Source organism: Mauremys reevesii, linkage group 7 (genome assembly GCF_016161935.1).
Source record: "Mauremys reevesii isolate NIE-2019 linkage group 7, ASM1616193v1, whole genome shotgun sequence".
In the NCBI taxonomy this organism is placed as follows: domain Eukaryota; kingdom Metazoa; phylum Chordata; order Testudines; family Geoemydidae; genus Mauremys; species Mauremys reevesii.
Window position 1 is genome coordinate 53,975,759 of NC_052629.1, and position 13,785 is coordinate 53,989,543.

Below are 13,785 nucleotides of genomic sequence, written 5' to 3' on the forward strand. Positions count from 1 at the left end.
CTTATTACTTAAAGCCAGCTCTCAGTGTCCATCTGTCCTGTGGACATTCTTTGCTCTGCCATGCAGCAGACCCACAACCTGGGTTACATGCAAGCTTCAGTGAGAACAGCTCAGAAGGTTGGAGTGAAAAAAACCAGCTTTAAGATACCTTATTATGCTCCCCAAATATGACTGGGACAATCCCTGGTATAAATAAAAGCAGCCTGAAAGGGGTCCAGCACCCAGGGATTGCTGGCGTGTAGGAATGCTCCAGACACTCCCCAAGTCTTCCCACAAATGCTAAGAAATGTTTCTTTTCTCCACCCAGTCACTTAAGTCGTTCCCTGTCTCTAAGAGCTTTTGATCCCTTATCAAGAACATTAGGAGAAGCTGCTTCTTCCCTTCCCCCCCCCAATGTCAAGAAGCTCAACACTTAAGAAGCATAAACTATGCCTAAAAACTGCTAGTTATTTCAAAAAGAGAGGTGTCTGAACTAGAGGAAGTGAGAGTCTTAACAAACAACAACATTCAAACAATGAGACAAAAAGTATCAGCACAGATAGATAACTGGCAGGTGTTAATTCCAATCGTGCCACTTAACCAAATTGAAAAACAGACAAGTTGAAAATCTAAAATGTTGCACCAGCTGTGTGTAGTAAGCAAAAAAGATTAAACTGGGAATGGGATATGAAATTCACCATACACATGGATTCATTCTGATGGGCATCCTCATTTAAGTTAGGACACTTTGAGCAACTTAGTCCGAAAGTCATACTTCTTGACAATATCTGCCTGCCCACTTGTAGTAATAGAAGAAACATCACACCTGTTTGTCAAGGACTTGTTAATGAGTCAGTAAGAAGGAAACCTGGTAAAAAGACTGTCAGCAAGAAGATGTTGCAGAGCTGCAAAGGCAGTTGGACTTCGTCATATATATGCCTAGTAGACCTACATTTTCAAAAGTGACCAGGGATTTTTGGAAGAATCTCAGAGATTTTTTCATGATGAATGTTCAAAGTTCTGAAAATCAAGCCCCTTTCAGATGATTCATATTGGCGATAGTACCTGGCCACAATACCAGATTATACCAACATAATACACATCCTCTCATATATACATTTACTCACACAGTCTTATTGAATACAGGCTCATTCACTTAGCTTCCCTGGGAGATATTAATACAAGCTCAGACACATAGAATGATAAGAGACACTGCAATAGCATTGGCCTATTACAGATGTTAGCAAACAGTTACAATGTCTTTTTCAGCATTCAGCATAGCTTCTTTGGTGATGCTGAAGATAAGAAATAGAAGAGAAAGATTTGAGATATAAACTTGAGGTGCAGGGTGTGGAAATGAAGCGGTATTGTACATTCATTGGAGAGGAGAGTCATCTTAAACTTCTTTGAATTACTTTCCAAACATAGGGAGAGAAAGCCAGTACCTTCATTCTTGCCAAAACATGCTGTGTCCTTTTCATACCCTGCAGAAAAGATGGAGTATTTCATAAGGGATAGCAGAGGAAGTTTCACAGTAACTAGCCATCTGGGTTCCAGTGCCTTGTGGCAAAAGTCCCATTGACATCATGGGAACATTGCCCAGGTGAATAGAGATTTTTTTGTTAAGAACTTGTTCTGTTAATGAAGTTTTATCTGTGTCATCCATAGCACAAGCAATTCAATGTTTATACTCAGTTTATTTCTTAACAGTTATTCAACACTCTCTTAAATGACCGTGTGGCCCTTTAGTACCATATGGATGAGAGTAGGACAAGATCAGATATTGTGATTGGACTTGGCCTCTGTGTAGTGGAAAATGAGAAGGGATTCCTGTATCCTTCCTGTTCACTTGTGGGCACAGCTGAGATCCTCTACAAATAGTATTATCATTAATAATTGTCAAGTACTGTACTGACATTAACCAATTAATTAAAAAATCCCCTTTGGATGAAGTTAAGTATTATTCAAGTGGCAAAATCAAGACAGAGGTTAAATGGTTAGAGGTAAAGATAGCTTGCTGATGGCAGAAACAACATTAAAACTAAACACAACATTCTTGGCTCCTACTCCCATGCCCAGTTCACTAGTGGTTTCAATAATCATAAGAATAAAATAGAGCATTAAGACTGTGGCTGTGCAACATATTGGTGAAATTAAATGGCATTCCCTTGGATATTTGAAAAGCACAAGCAGCCAGTCTCACATTTTTTACCAAGGAAAAGCCTTGCTGATGATTAAGCATTAACCACACAGAAACCATTATTTACCAGCAATTAACAAGTAATTTGTTTAACACTTATAATAGCAGTGGTGATCTCTAAACAATGCTTTGCTTTTTACTGCTGCAAATAATATTTAAGTAATCAAAGAGCTTTTAGTAATTTATAAGGATTTGTAATCACTTCTGGGCTGCCGCTGGAATGATTATTTACTTCTCATTCCCAACAGTCTGAATTGATGCTGGTTATGCTCAATATTCTCTATAAAGATGACTGCTCCTATTGATTTAAAAACTTTGTGCCTGTACATTATTTTGTTAAATGTGATTAGAACTTATAGAATTGAGTGCTTCTCTTGTGTTGTATCTTTGTAGAATGTTTAAACCCCTATGTCTATACTGGAAGTACTTCACTTGTTTTTTTTTTTGTATTGGATGTGTTTTCCATATTATGTCCTCATAAAGTTTTTGGTCTCTGACAGATTTACCTAATTACTTTGTTTGAATGACTTGTAGGTCAAAAGTAAAATTGAATGAAGAAATAAGATTAACTTTCAGGGCTTTGGTATGATGCTTCTAATACTGAGTACCTTAGAGCAGGAAATGGTGGTATCCTCAAATGCAATACATTTCCCAAAAGACATTTATGGCTGGTGTGACAGAAGATAAAATAATTAATGCAACACAAGAAGATTATCTGAACTATTTAATAAAAAGGAATTGAAGACAAGTTTGTTTTGCTGTAATTGGTGTAAAGAAAAGGCCACATTGTCATAACAGTGATGTAGGTGATGTCGTTAGATCCTAATGACTGTGAAAAAATGCATTCTGATAACTTGAGGGGGGGGAGAAGGGGGCTGGAGACACAAGAACAAGATGTTATATGTCTTTACTGCTCAGTCAATTTGGGAAGTTTCAAGTTAGAACCAATAATTGTTCATCCAAATTTTCAAATAATCTGAATGAGCTGGTTTCGTTGTTTTTCAAACACAAAAGCAAAAGACTTTTCTTCCACATTTCTTGTCCTTATCCAATGAAAAAGGATAAGCTCATTCATGGTTTATTACTCTAGTCTGGCTGGTTCTGCAGGTTGACAGGGTTTATTTTCATCTTTAAAAGAAGTTTGCACACATTCACATAATTCTAGACCTTCCTCTCAACTGAACCAAGGGCACATACTAGATCTCATTGAATTAATCTTCATTCTGGCCCATCAATAAATACTACCAGACCATGATGAAGAGTTTCTCTGGGTTCCATAAAGTACTGTAGGTGAAAGTACGGGTGGCTGAATCTTAGTGGATCTGCCAGTTTACTTTCTCTTGTCAATAATGGAAGGACTGATCCTGCATACAATACTGAGTGTAGTGCAATCAATAGTGACCCCTTGATTTCCTACCAATTCAGAAACTTTATGTGCATATAACTTTATCCCTGTTCAGGAAAACATGTAACTGAGTTCAGTAGGACTTAAATCATTATTTTTGAAAGAAAAAACAACAATATGGATTTAGTTTCATAAATATGATTTTAAGTCCTTATTTAAAGCCATTGGACATAGCTAGGAATCTTTCCACAGATATCAAAAGGCAAAATTCCTGGTTTAAATCACATTTAAATCAATGGGATATAATGATGTACTAAAATGATTTGCAGAATAGGAATGGACATAAGCACATGCCAAAATGTTTTGCTGAATCTAGGCCAACGTGAATAAGAAACTATGGCAATGCATAATTTTGATGCATAGAAACTTTATTCTCATAGCAGGTAAGTTAGTTTTGGAGAGCCTCTTTTACTTTTAAGAGGACTCTCCCAGTTATTACTATACATGTTTTGATTTGATAGCTGAAACTATATCTTTTACAAGGCCTGTTTTAATTTATCTCACAGTACCCAGAAATTTTAGTATTTGAACAGCTACTCCATAAATTGAGATTCATTGCCTTTTAGCAGAGCTTATGGTTAAATGCACAGACAATGGTATGTTGTACACATGCCTATTCCCATAATATACCTTCATTTATGATGGCATCACCAATCAAAATATAATATTGTGCTGGCTGATAACACAGGTGGTGAATTAATGAGCAGCGCTAGATATGAAGGAGTCAGGTGGGTCCCTCACCAGTTAATACATTACTCTCTATGTACCACCTCATGTCTCCCTTGTAGCTCCAGAAAGGTATTTCTCTTTTCCTATCTTTTTTATTATTATTATTATTATTATTTTTGCCTGCAGCTTATAGATGCTTTTGGGAACTCCTTTATCTCTTAAGTGAACTATTTACAGTCAGATGAGAGTAATCTGAAATGAAGAATTGCAATCATTTCCAGTTGTGTGACGGTATTAGCACTGTATCATACCTTTCCCATGCATCCTGCTTTTAACAGCACTGGAGATTGTTGTCAGTATCCGATATAGTAGTTTGATCCTGCAAGAAGTTGAGCACCCCGGAGCTGATCCAGCCAAGCCATTAAATATGTGTTTAATTGTGACATTAATAATACTACTCATAAGTAGGTCAGAGGACCTGACCCAAAGTCCATGGAAGTCAACAGAAGCTCAACTTCAATGGAAAAGTATTTTGCTTGATCAGGGCCAGAGTATTCAACCCATGTCAAGATTAAGTTCATGTTACCTATATCTGGTTACAACTCAGAACTGAGCAAATGGCTTAACAAATGTTCTGCTAATATTTTCTCAAATTTAATTTAAATTCACAGCATCTGGGTTCACCTATTTTGCATATGGGCTCCCTTAGCAGCAGCTCCCTCAAAACCATGGCAATTCTTCATCTTAAAAAAAAATTGCTGAGAATGACAGCAATTTTTTCTTCATCCCACTCTGCATTGGGACCAGCTGGTGCAGCTGCCAGTAGGAAGCACATGGGAATATAGCGCCTGAAGGAGCCTTGCTTATAGAGGTAAGGATGGGTTCCAGAGAGCAATGTATGCTTCCTTAAGGATCTGAGAAAACTTTGGAGCTTGGAGGGTCAAGCCTCCTGCCTGCTCTAGAGGGATTGTCTCTTGCTGTATCATTGTTCAGTGTCCAGCACAATGGTGTCTTGATCTTGGCTGGTACTTCTTTGAGCTACTGGAAAACATATAACTATTAATAAGATGTTCTAAGCCAGTTGTTAACAAAAATATAGAAGTCAAAATAAAACATTGCTTTTAAGCACATAATCTAAAACTGATCTAAATCATCTCATACCTTTCGTTGCTCAGTAGCACATCCTTGTCTTAGAGTGGTTTGATGGCACTGAATTATCAGACAGAAAACTACTTCTCTCTTCCATACCCCTAGCTCCCACAACTTTCTGCATTTTTTGTTGCATGACCCTTCGTAGCTTGACATTTCTTCTGAGAATTGCACAACAGATGATTGCTTATTTGAAGAGAAAATGGGAGTTGGTGAATTACTCTATATATTCTAAATTGTCCGATTTATGCTGGAACACTGGAGGAAAAAACTGTTATCCAACTCAGCACATTTGTTTGGCACATATATTGTAAAGAGGAATCGTGCATTAAAAAAAACAAAGTAAAAAACAAAATACAGTTTTCTGTTCTTGCTGAAGAGAAAATTTGTTTTTAAAAATTCATTAATAGTCTTTGTCGGCCATGTGTTTATTCTGCTTTAAAAACACATTCCTGAACATGTTTTAGCACTGTGCAAAATGGACCTTCCTATGAAGCTCAGGTTTGAGATAATTTTCAATTTGCATAGAATAATCTAAATTGGTTAAAGAACTAGCCAGCCATACCCATGACACACGTTGGTATGTTACATTTTTCAGATGAGGTTTTTCAAGATATCTGAAAATTAGAACTGAGCCCTAAGTCAATCAACTGCCATGAAAGCAGTAACAAAGACCCAGTAATATCATGTTGATTGGCTCCTGGATATATTGTCATTTCCTATTGAGTCAAATTTCAGATAACAAATTTGAATTTGGATGAATTTTGACATGTGTGATTTGCATAAATATGAAAATTTGGAAAAAATGTTTTTCTTTCCATCTAGCTACATAAGGTCTTAAAGGTTTCTGTTGTGAGCAGGGCAGTGGGTGAGATTTCACAATAGAGCTGAGTTTGTGAGATAGAGTGGCGAGAGTCATTGTTATTGTTTGATTTGTGGCTAAAGCCCTGTAACCCTCATTGGGCTAATTAAATGCCTGGTATATGAGAGAGAGAGAGAAGGGGTGGTGCAGTACCACTCCAAATGTATAATAAATAAAGTTACCTCCTGGCATTTAAACCTATCCAATGTGTCTGAGCCATTCACCTGCTTATCCTGGGTCAAATCACAGAGGAAGATTTGTAGGTGGATCAAGTAACCAGATAAGGGCGCAGTACAGTGATTTTATAAGGGCTACCTACTTTTGGTGAACAATGGCAACTTTGGAGAAATTCAATCAGGATTATATAGAACTGCAAGTTGTGTTCTGAATAATAAAGACAGTAATGTTTGCATCAGGCCTGTAGGTTGTGATTCCATTTTCTTTCCTGTTCACCTTGGTCTATAAAGAAAGTAATTACTGTGACCCTGGACTGATACTCTGAATTTCTTAGCGAGAATCCAAACTTCAGCTAAAATTCTGATAGTTCAGTGATATTACAATAGCCTTGGGTTACACAACGGGCATAGGGAATCTGTTAGAAACATTCTACACAAAGATACTAAAGGAGATTAATAGTGGAAATTATATATACAGATCAGGTTCACAAAAATGGAGTCTCATATTTCAGACAGTAACAGCTAATTTTAGGCAATGTCCTGTTCTCATTACCAACATTAAATAGAAAGTCCTTCCTAGCAATGGGGTCATGAAGAAAACTCATGGAATTTGAAATATTGTGAACCTCTCTAGTTACTGTTGAGGAGTTTAAATTTAAACCTATATTTTCCCCCTGCATAATTCCATTTAATGGGCAACAATGCTATTCTCATCTCAAGGGGATGCCTCTGCTATTAACTGTATTAGAGAGACCTAGTAAACTTAGAAAAGCTAAGTTGGCACAAAGTAGGTTTCCTGTATACAGTAAATCTCTATTGTCACCTCTCTGCTGAGAGGTAATAGATTTCAGGGCTTTGCTGATCAGTTTTCTGATTGAGAAGAAATCAGTAATGTGAGTCAGATATTTTCTTAGTGTAAGTTGTTTGATTTACCCTGTACACACCAGTCATTGAACTGAGTCAGTGAAACAGCATGCAGGCAATCTCATCTTTTAGAGCTCTCAGCCAAAACACTCATGTCTGATTCGCAGGAAGCAAATATGTCCCCTCCCCAAGTTAACTTAGGGTAGAGACTAAGGCAGCATGTGAACTCTTTCTGTTTGCAACTGCTAGCCCACAAAGAAAGTGCACCACAAAACAAGAAGACTACAAGGATTTTTTCAGCCACTACAGTGCTAAAAGAAAGAACCTGCAAGACTAGATGTAACAATGCTCTCTGGTGGACACCCAACATGACAATATATTTAGGTTACTCTGTTTACTTTTCCATTGGAATGTTTCTCTCCATCTCCTTTGTGATCCACAATCACAGACTGCATTTGTGTTTTAATCACCCCACTCAATACTGTATTTTTCTACTTTCTTTTTTCATTGTATTTTTTTACTGTTTTTTTCTTTTGGCATAGAAGGGAAATCCAGGGCACTATTGAGTAGAGGTAGACAGGTGTTATTACAGATGTATGGCATTAGTGAGACATTTATTGGAATACTGTGCACAAGTCTGCTGTCCACACTCCAAAAAAAAAAAAAAAAAGAGAAAGAAATAGGAGTTCAGAAAAAGTGCTACTACAATCATTCAAACTCTGGAAAATCTGCCTTACTCTGACAAATTAAAGAAACTCAATTTATTCAATTTGTCTAACAGCAGGTTAAGAAATTACTTGATTAGTCGATAGGTATACATGGAAGGATTTCTGATAGTACAGGGATCTTTAATTTAGCAGACAAAAGCATACAAAATCCAATGACTGGAAGTTGAGGCTAAACATATGAAGATTAGAAATGTGGTGCAAATGTTCAACAATACGGGTGATTTACCTGTAGAACAACTTACTTAGGGATGTGGTAGTCTCTTTAACTTGAAGTCTTTAAATCAAGAGTGGATGTCTTTCTAAAAATATGTTGTAGCTCAACCAGAAGTTCTGAGCTTGGGGCAGGAATTAGTGGGTGAAGTTATATGGTCTGTGTAATACAGATCATAGTGGTCCCTTCTGGCCTTAAAAATCTATGAATCTACTTCAAAACATAAAACTTAATAGCTGTACCTACTAATGGAATCTCCATCTGTGACTTACTTCCCTTTGTTTTTATCTTCTCAAGGATGGATCCTGCAAATCAGAATTATGTTTGATGAATAGGAAACCTAGGAACCCAAAAGAGTGAGCCTATTTACTTTCTAAGATAGGTACAAAGGAGCAGCAGACAATGCCAACGCATTGCTCCATAGCCAGGCCTTTCATTCCCACCTCTCCTGCAACCCATCTTGCATATAAGCATTTGAGGACTCTGATTTATAGACTGGATAGAATATGAATTAAATAAAGTTATTCAAGTCATGGAACATATCCTTAAAAATCATATTTTTATCTAAGGCCTTTTGCTGTAGCAACTGAGCAGGAAATGTATTTGCTGCAAATGATTTCAGTCCTGTTAATGTCCATATATAAATAGAAAACTACATAAGTGTTCAGATTTCCACCTTGTATATTACATACGTAATAGTTACAAACAATTGACTAAGTGTCCTCCTAGGCCCAGAGATCCATCCCCACGAAAGTTCAGGTCCAAAGTCATTATTCACCTTCTCTGATCCACAACTTTTTGTAAGCAAAGCATCCAGAAATATAATGTTTACCATGTATCTTTTAGATGAAAATTTTTAGCTGATTCCAGAGTTCTGTAGTTTGGGAAATGGTGGTAAAAGCAGTTGACACATGAACAATTATGAAATTCCAGGTACTTTATTTGCTAGCAAAGAAATAAATTATGACCCAGTGGATAGATAAATGCACTCCAACCTTGAAAGCATGGATTACTGATCTGAAAAATTATATGAATTTGACTATAATTGCATAGCCCCTGAAAATGGAAAATAGCAAAAATTAGTTTCAGTGCTGGATTTCAATAACTTTTGAAAATTAAAGATTAAGAAATGATGTAATTTGGGGCTAATAGATTCTTGGTTATTAGCATTTGAGAGGTGTTGGAACTCTTCTAAATTGAAAGTTATATACTTTAATCCTCTCTTGACTGATGCCTCCCCAAAACACTGTAACACTCAGTAAATAGAAATACTGTAGTAAGTCATGCTAGTGTCCCTTGGCATTGCTGGAAGCGTGGCCATAGAAAAGGGGGCATGGCACTAACATTGGGATACTTATCAAAAGTGCACATAACACATTCACAATCTCTTTGGTCTTCAAAATGGTATAAAATCCTGTGAAAATGAGACTCGAGTGTGAGCTGTCTTTAGATATTTCGTGTAGTTTTTGCTTTCAGAGATGATCAGAAATACCCAGGGCAGGATTTACACCTTACACGCCCATAGGCACAGCATCTTCAGTGCCCTCCCCCCACCCTGCCTACAGCTGACCTTTGTGTTGCACACATTTTTAGAGAGCTAAGGTGCCCCTACAATGCCAGCACCCCAGGCATGTGCCTACTGTGCCTAATTGGAAATCCAGCCCTGGAAATACCAAAAGAATAGGCTCTCTTCTGACATTTCACTATTTGCACCATTCTAGTGCTGGCCAAAACAAGGATGTGTAGTGGGGATTATGCAAAAAGCAAAGAAGAATAACTCAAAAATTAACCAAAACGCTGCAAAAAAGGGGTGGAGCCAAGAACTGAACCCAATCCCTCCCCCATCAAACAGCTTACCCACGAGACCATCCGTCCTCTGTCATTATTAAAAGGGCATTATTCCAACTTTTCCAAATATGAAGAAGGTACTGTGCTATGTAGAAAAAATTACTCTCTAGGGCAGGGGTTCTCCAACTGGGGGTCAGGACCCCTCAGGGGGTCGCGAGGTCATTACATGGGCGATTGCGAGCTATCAACATCCACCCCAAACCCCACTTGCCTCCAGCATTTATAATGGTGTTAAATATATTTAAAAGTGTGTTTAATTTATTAGGAGGGGGTCACACTCAGACGCTTGCGATGTGAAAGGAATCACCAGTAAAAAAGATTGAGACCCACTGCTCTAGGGAAACAATCCCTTAAATGTGGCCTTTTTTCATTCTTTGAGAAAAATCAAGAGACAATATACTTTCCAAACTGCTTTTTGCTGTTAAAATTCTTTTGCATTTAAACATGTACCACATGCAATGAGCACCTCATTCACCTAATGAGAAACATTTAAATTAATGAGTACACTGTTTTTATTTGCATATTCAAATAAAATTGTCACAATAAATAGCTGATGGAGGAAAAGAGAGCGGAGTTATTCCAGTACGTGTCCACTGAGATTATGGTAATATCTTATAGCCGGCACTGAAAATAAAGAACAGAATCTTTGTGGAGAGAAACAAAATACTAATGACTAAGGTTATGTCTTCACTATAGCCGATGTTGGCATAAGTTGGGTCACTCAGGGATATGAATCCCCCCCCTCCCAAGCGACATAGTTACAATGGCATAAATGCTCATGAGTGCAGTGCTATGTCAGCTGGAGAGTGTCTTCTGCTGACATACCTTCTGCTGCTTTTGGAGGTGGGTTTTTTAATGCCAATGGGAGAGTTCTTTGCCATCAGCACAGAGCATCTTCACCAGAGTCATTCTATAGTTACCTGTACTGATCAGTCAGGAGCTGCATTAGCAGGGCTCTGGAGACAGCTTAGTTAAGCAAGAGGGCATGTAGCAGTGCTAGAGAAGCAAAGCAGAGAACAAGTACCGTCACGCTGAAGAGTTTGCTGCCTAGCCATGGCAAAAGATACTGCTGCCAGAAACCTAGAGATTAGGAGGCTGAACCAGGAAATGGTTAATGCGAGATAGCAAAATATTTTTCCCTTGGATTAATCTCAATCAGTGATATGAGAATCCAAGTGACTTCATTCCCCATAAAACCAGAGCTCAAGGACAACAAGCATTAACAGTCGGCTATCACAGCACAGACCAAAAATGACCAACGGTGCTGAATCCCTAACCTACCCTTTCTTCTTCAGTTATCTTTCTAAGGCATTATAGAATCTGCCAGGAGAAAGCAAGTGTAATATGATGAAGACACTCATGTCTCAGTTTAAATCTGTACTACATGTAAAGACATGCACTTCCTATACAAGAGGTAGGTGGCACTACTATTGGAGAAGGTCAATAACCAATGTAATACGCAGAACTGGATCTTCTGAAATGCTGTAAGGTACTGTGCACGAGGAGGAGGAGTCCTAATATAGGACATTGAGTCAAGAAAAGGGTAACAAAGTAGTAGGGAGGGATCTGGGGGTTGGAGGATGGAAATGACAAATAAGAATGCAGACATTCAGCAGAGACTGATGCAAGACACCATAAAGTAGACTTTTCCTTTTTTTTAATAATTAAAAAGTGATGACAGTGTCTGATCCAAAGCCCATTAAAAACATTGGGGAGCCCTCCCACCCACCTCTGACCCCAAGCCTTTAGTTGGGTAGTTTCTTGTAAGTACCATGGAAGAAGTGGGTCTTAAGGAAGAATTTGAAGGAAGAGAAGTGATATATCCTTGCAGAAAAGCTCAAAAAGGGTGTTCTGTGCTTAGAGGGCTATAGGGAATGAAAACAGAGAAACTGGGAATTGAAGTCAACACCACTGGCAGATCAGAGAGAGAGAGTGAATGTGTTGTGTGAGAGAGAGAGAGAGAGAGAGAGAGAGAGAAACAGGTTGGGCAAGAAGTCCAAGAGATCCTAAAAACCATGTTTAAAAACCAGGCATAATTTTAACTAATTTACAGCCTAATGGGGTCCTGCCATAGTTTAACTGTTGCTCATTAAATCTAGGTAAATTGAGACAAGACAGATGGCTGCCAAGATCATGCAGAATGGGATTGCCAGAGCTGTATATATTTATATTAAAATAAATGAACATACGTTCCATTTAATTGGTAGTGTTAACCACATTTTTGTTTAGCTTTTCCTGAGCTTTGCTCTTTTAAAAAAATGAGATCAACACGTGGTTGGCATCTTGTTTCCAAGTTTGGGGGCTAAATTAGTACATTAAAGAAGTTTAGAATTAAGAATTAAAGGAACGAGCGCATGAAACAAGATCATCATCACTTTTGCTTAGTATTCATAGACTTTAATGGTCAGAAGGGACCATTATGATCATCTAGTCTGACCTCCTGCACAAAGCAGGCCACAGAATCTTACCCATCCACTTCTATAACAAACCCCTAACCTATGTCTGAGTTATTGAAGTCTTCAAATTGTGGTTTAAAGACCACAAGCTGCAGAGAATCCTTCAGCAAGTGACCCATGCCCCATGCTGCAGAGGAAGACGAAAAACCTCCAGGGCCTCTGCCAATCTGCCCCAGAGGAAAATTACTTCCCGACCCCAAATATGGTGATCAGTTAAACCCTGAGCATGTGGGCAAGACTCACCAGCCAGCACCCAGGAAAGAATTCTCTGCAGTCACTCAGATCCCACCCCATCTAACATCCCATCACAGACCACTGGGCATACTTACCTGCTGATAATCAAAGATCAATTGCCAAAATTAATTGCCAAAATTAGGCTATCCCATCATACCATCCCTTCCATAAACTTATCAAGCGTAGCCTTAAAGCCAGATATGTATTTTGCCCCCACTACTCCCCTTGGAAGGCTATTCCAGAACTTCACTCCTCTAATGGTTAGAAACCTTCATCTAATTTCAAGTCTAAACTTCCTAGTGTCCAGTTTATACCCATTTGTTCTTGTGTCCACATTGGTACTAAGCTTAAATAATTCCTCTCCCTCCCTAATATTAATCCCTCTGATATATTTAATCTGATGTATTAAAGTAGCCAGTTAAAAGTTAGCCTCATTTAGCTTCTCAGCAGAGTGGAACAGGGTTTGAATAAAACTTTCAGAAACTTTTTAATGACAATAACGAATTTTAAGCCAATATAATAAGATGACTTTTAAGAAAAATGTAATGTTTACCTATATTTTAATTACACAAAACAGTTAAATAGATGTTAAAAATTAGGTTAATAAATTTAAACACATATCAAGTTTTTAAATGGCACATTTTCTTCTCATCATGTTAGAATAAATGATGATGAACCAATGAGCCTTTACAACTTTCCAAGAGGGGGTTTTGTTGTAGAGAGGGAGGCTTAACATCTGGATAAAGGCTTGGATGATTTTCACTGAAGTCCTTTAACTCTTGGAAAATGTTGAAAAAGCATCTCCTCTGTAAAACAAAGATTAGTTTAGCTGCATGCCATGCTGAGCAATAAATGTTTTTCTTGGTTCACTCAGCACAAAACCACTTCCCTGCTCCGAAGAGTCTCCAGGCTTAAGTCTAGGTAAACAAAGATTCCCCTCCCCCTTCCCTTGAATTCAGTGTGTGCTTCAACTCCCTAGTCTGCTTCAAGATTAAATCTTTGGG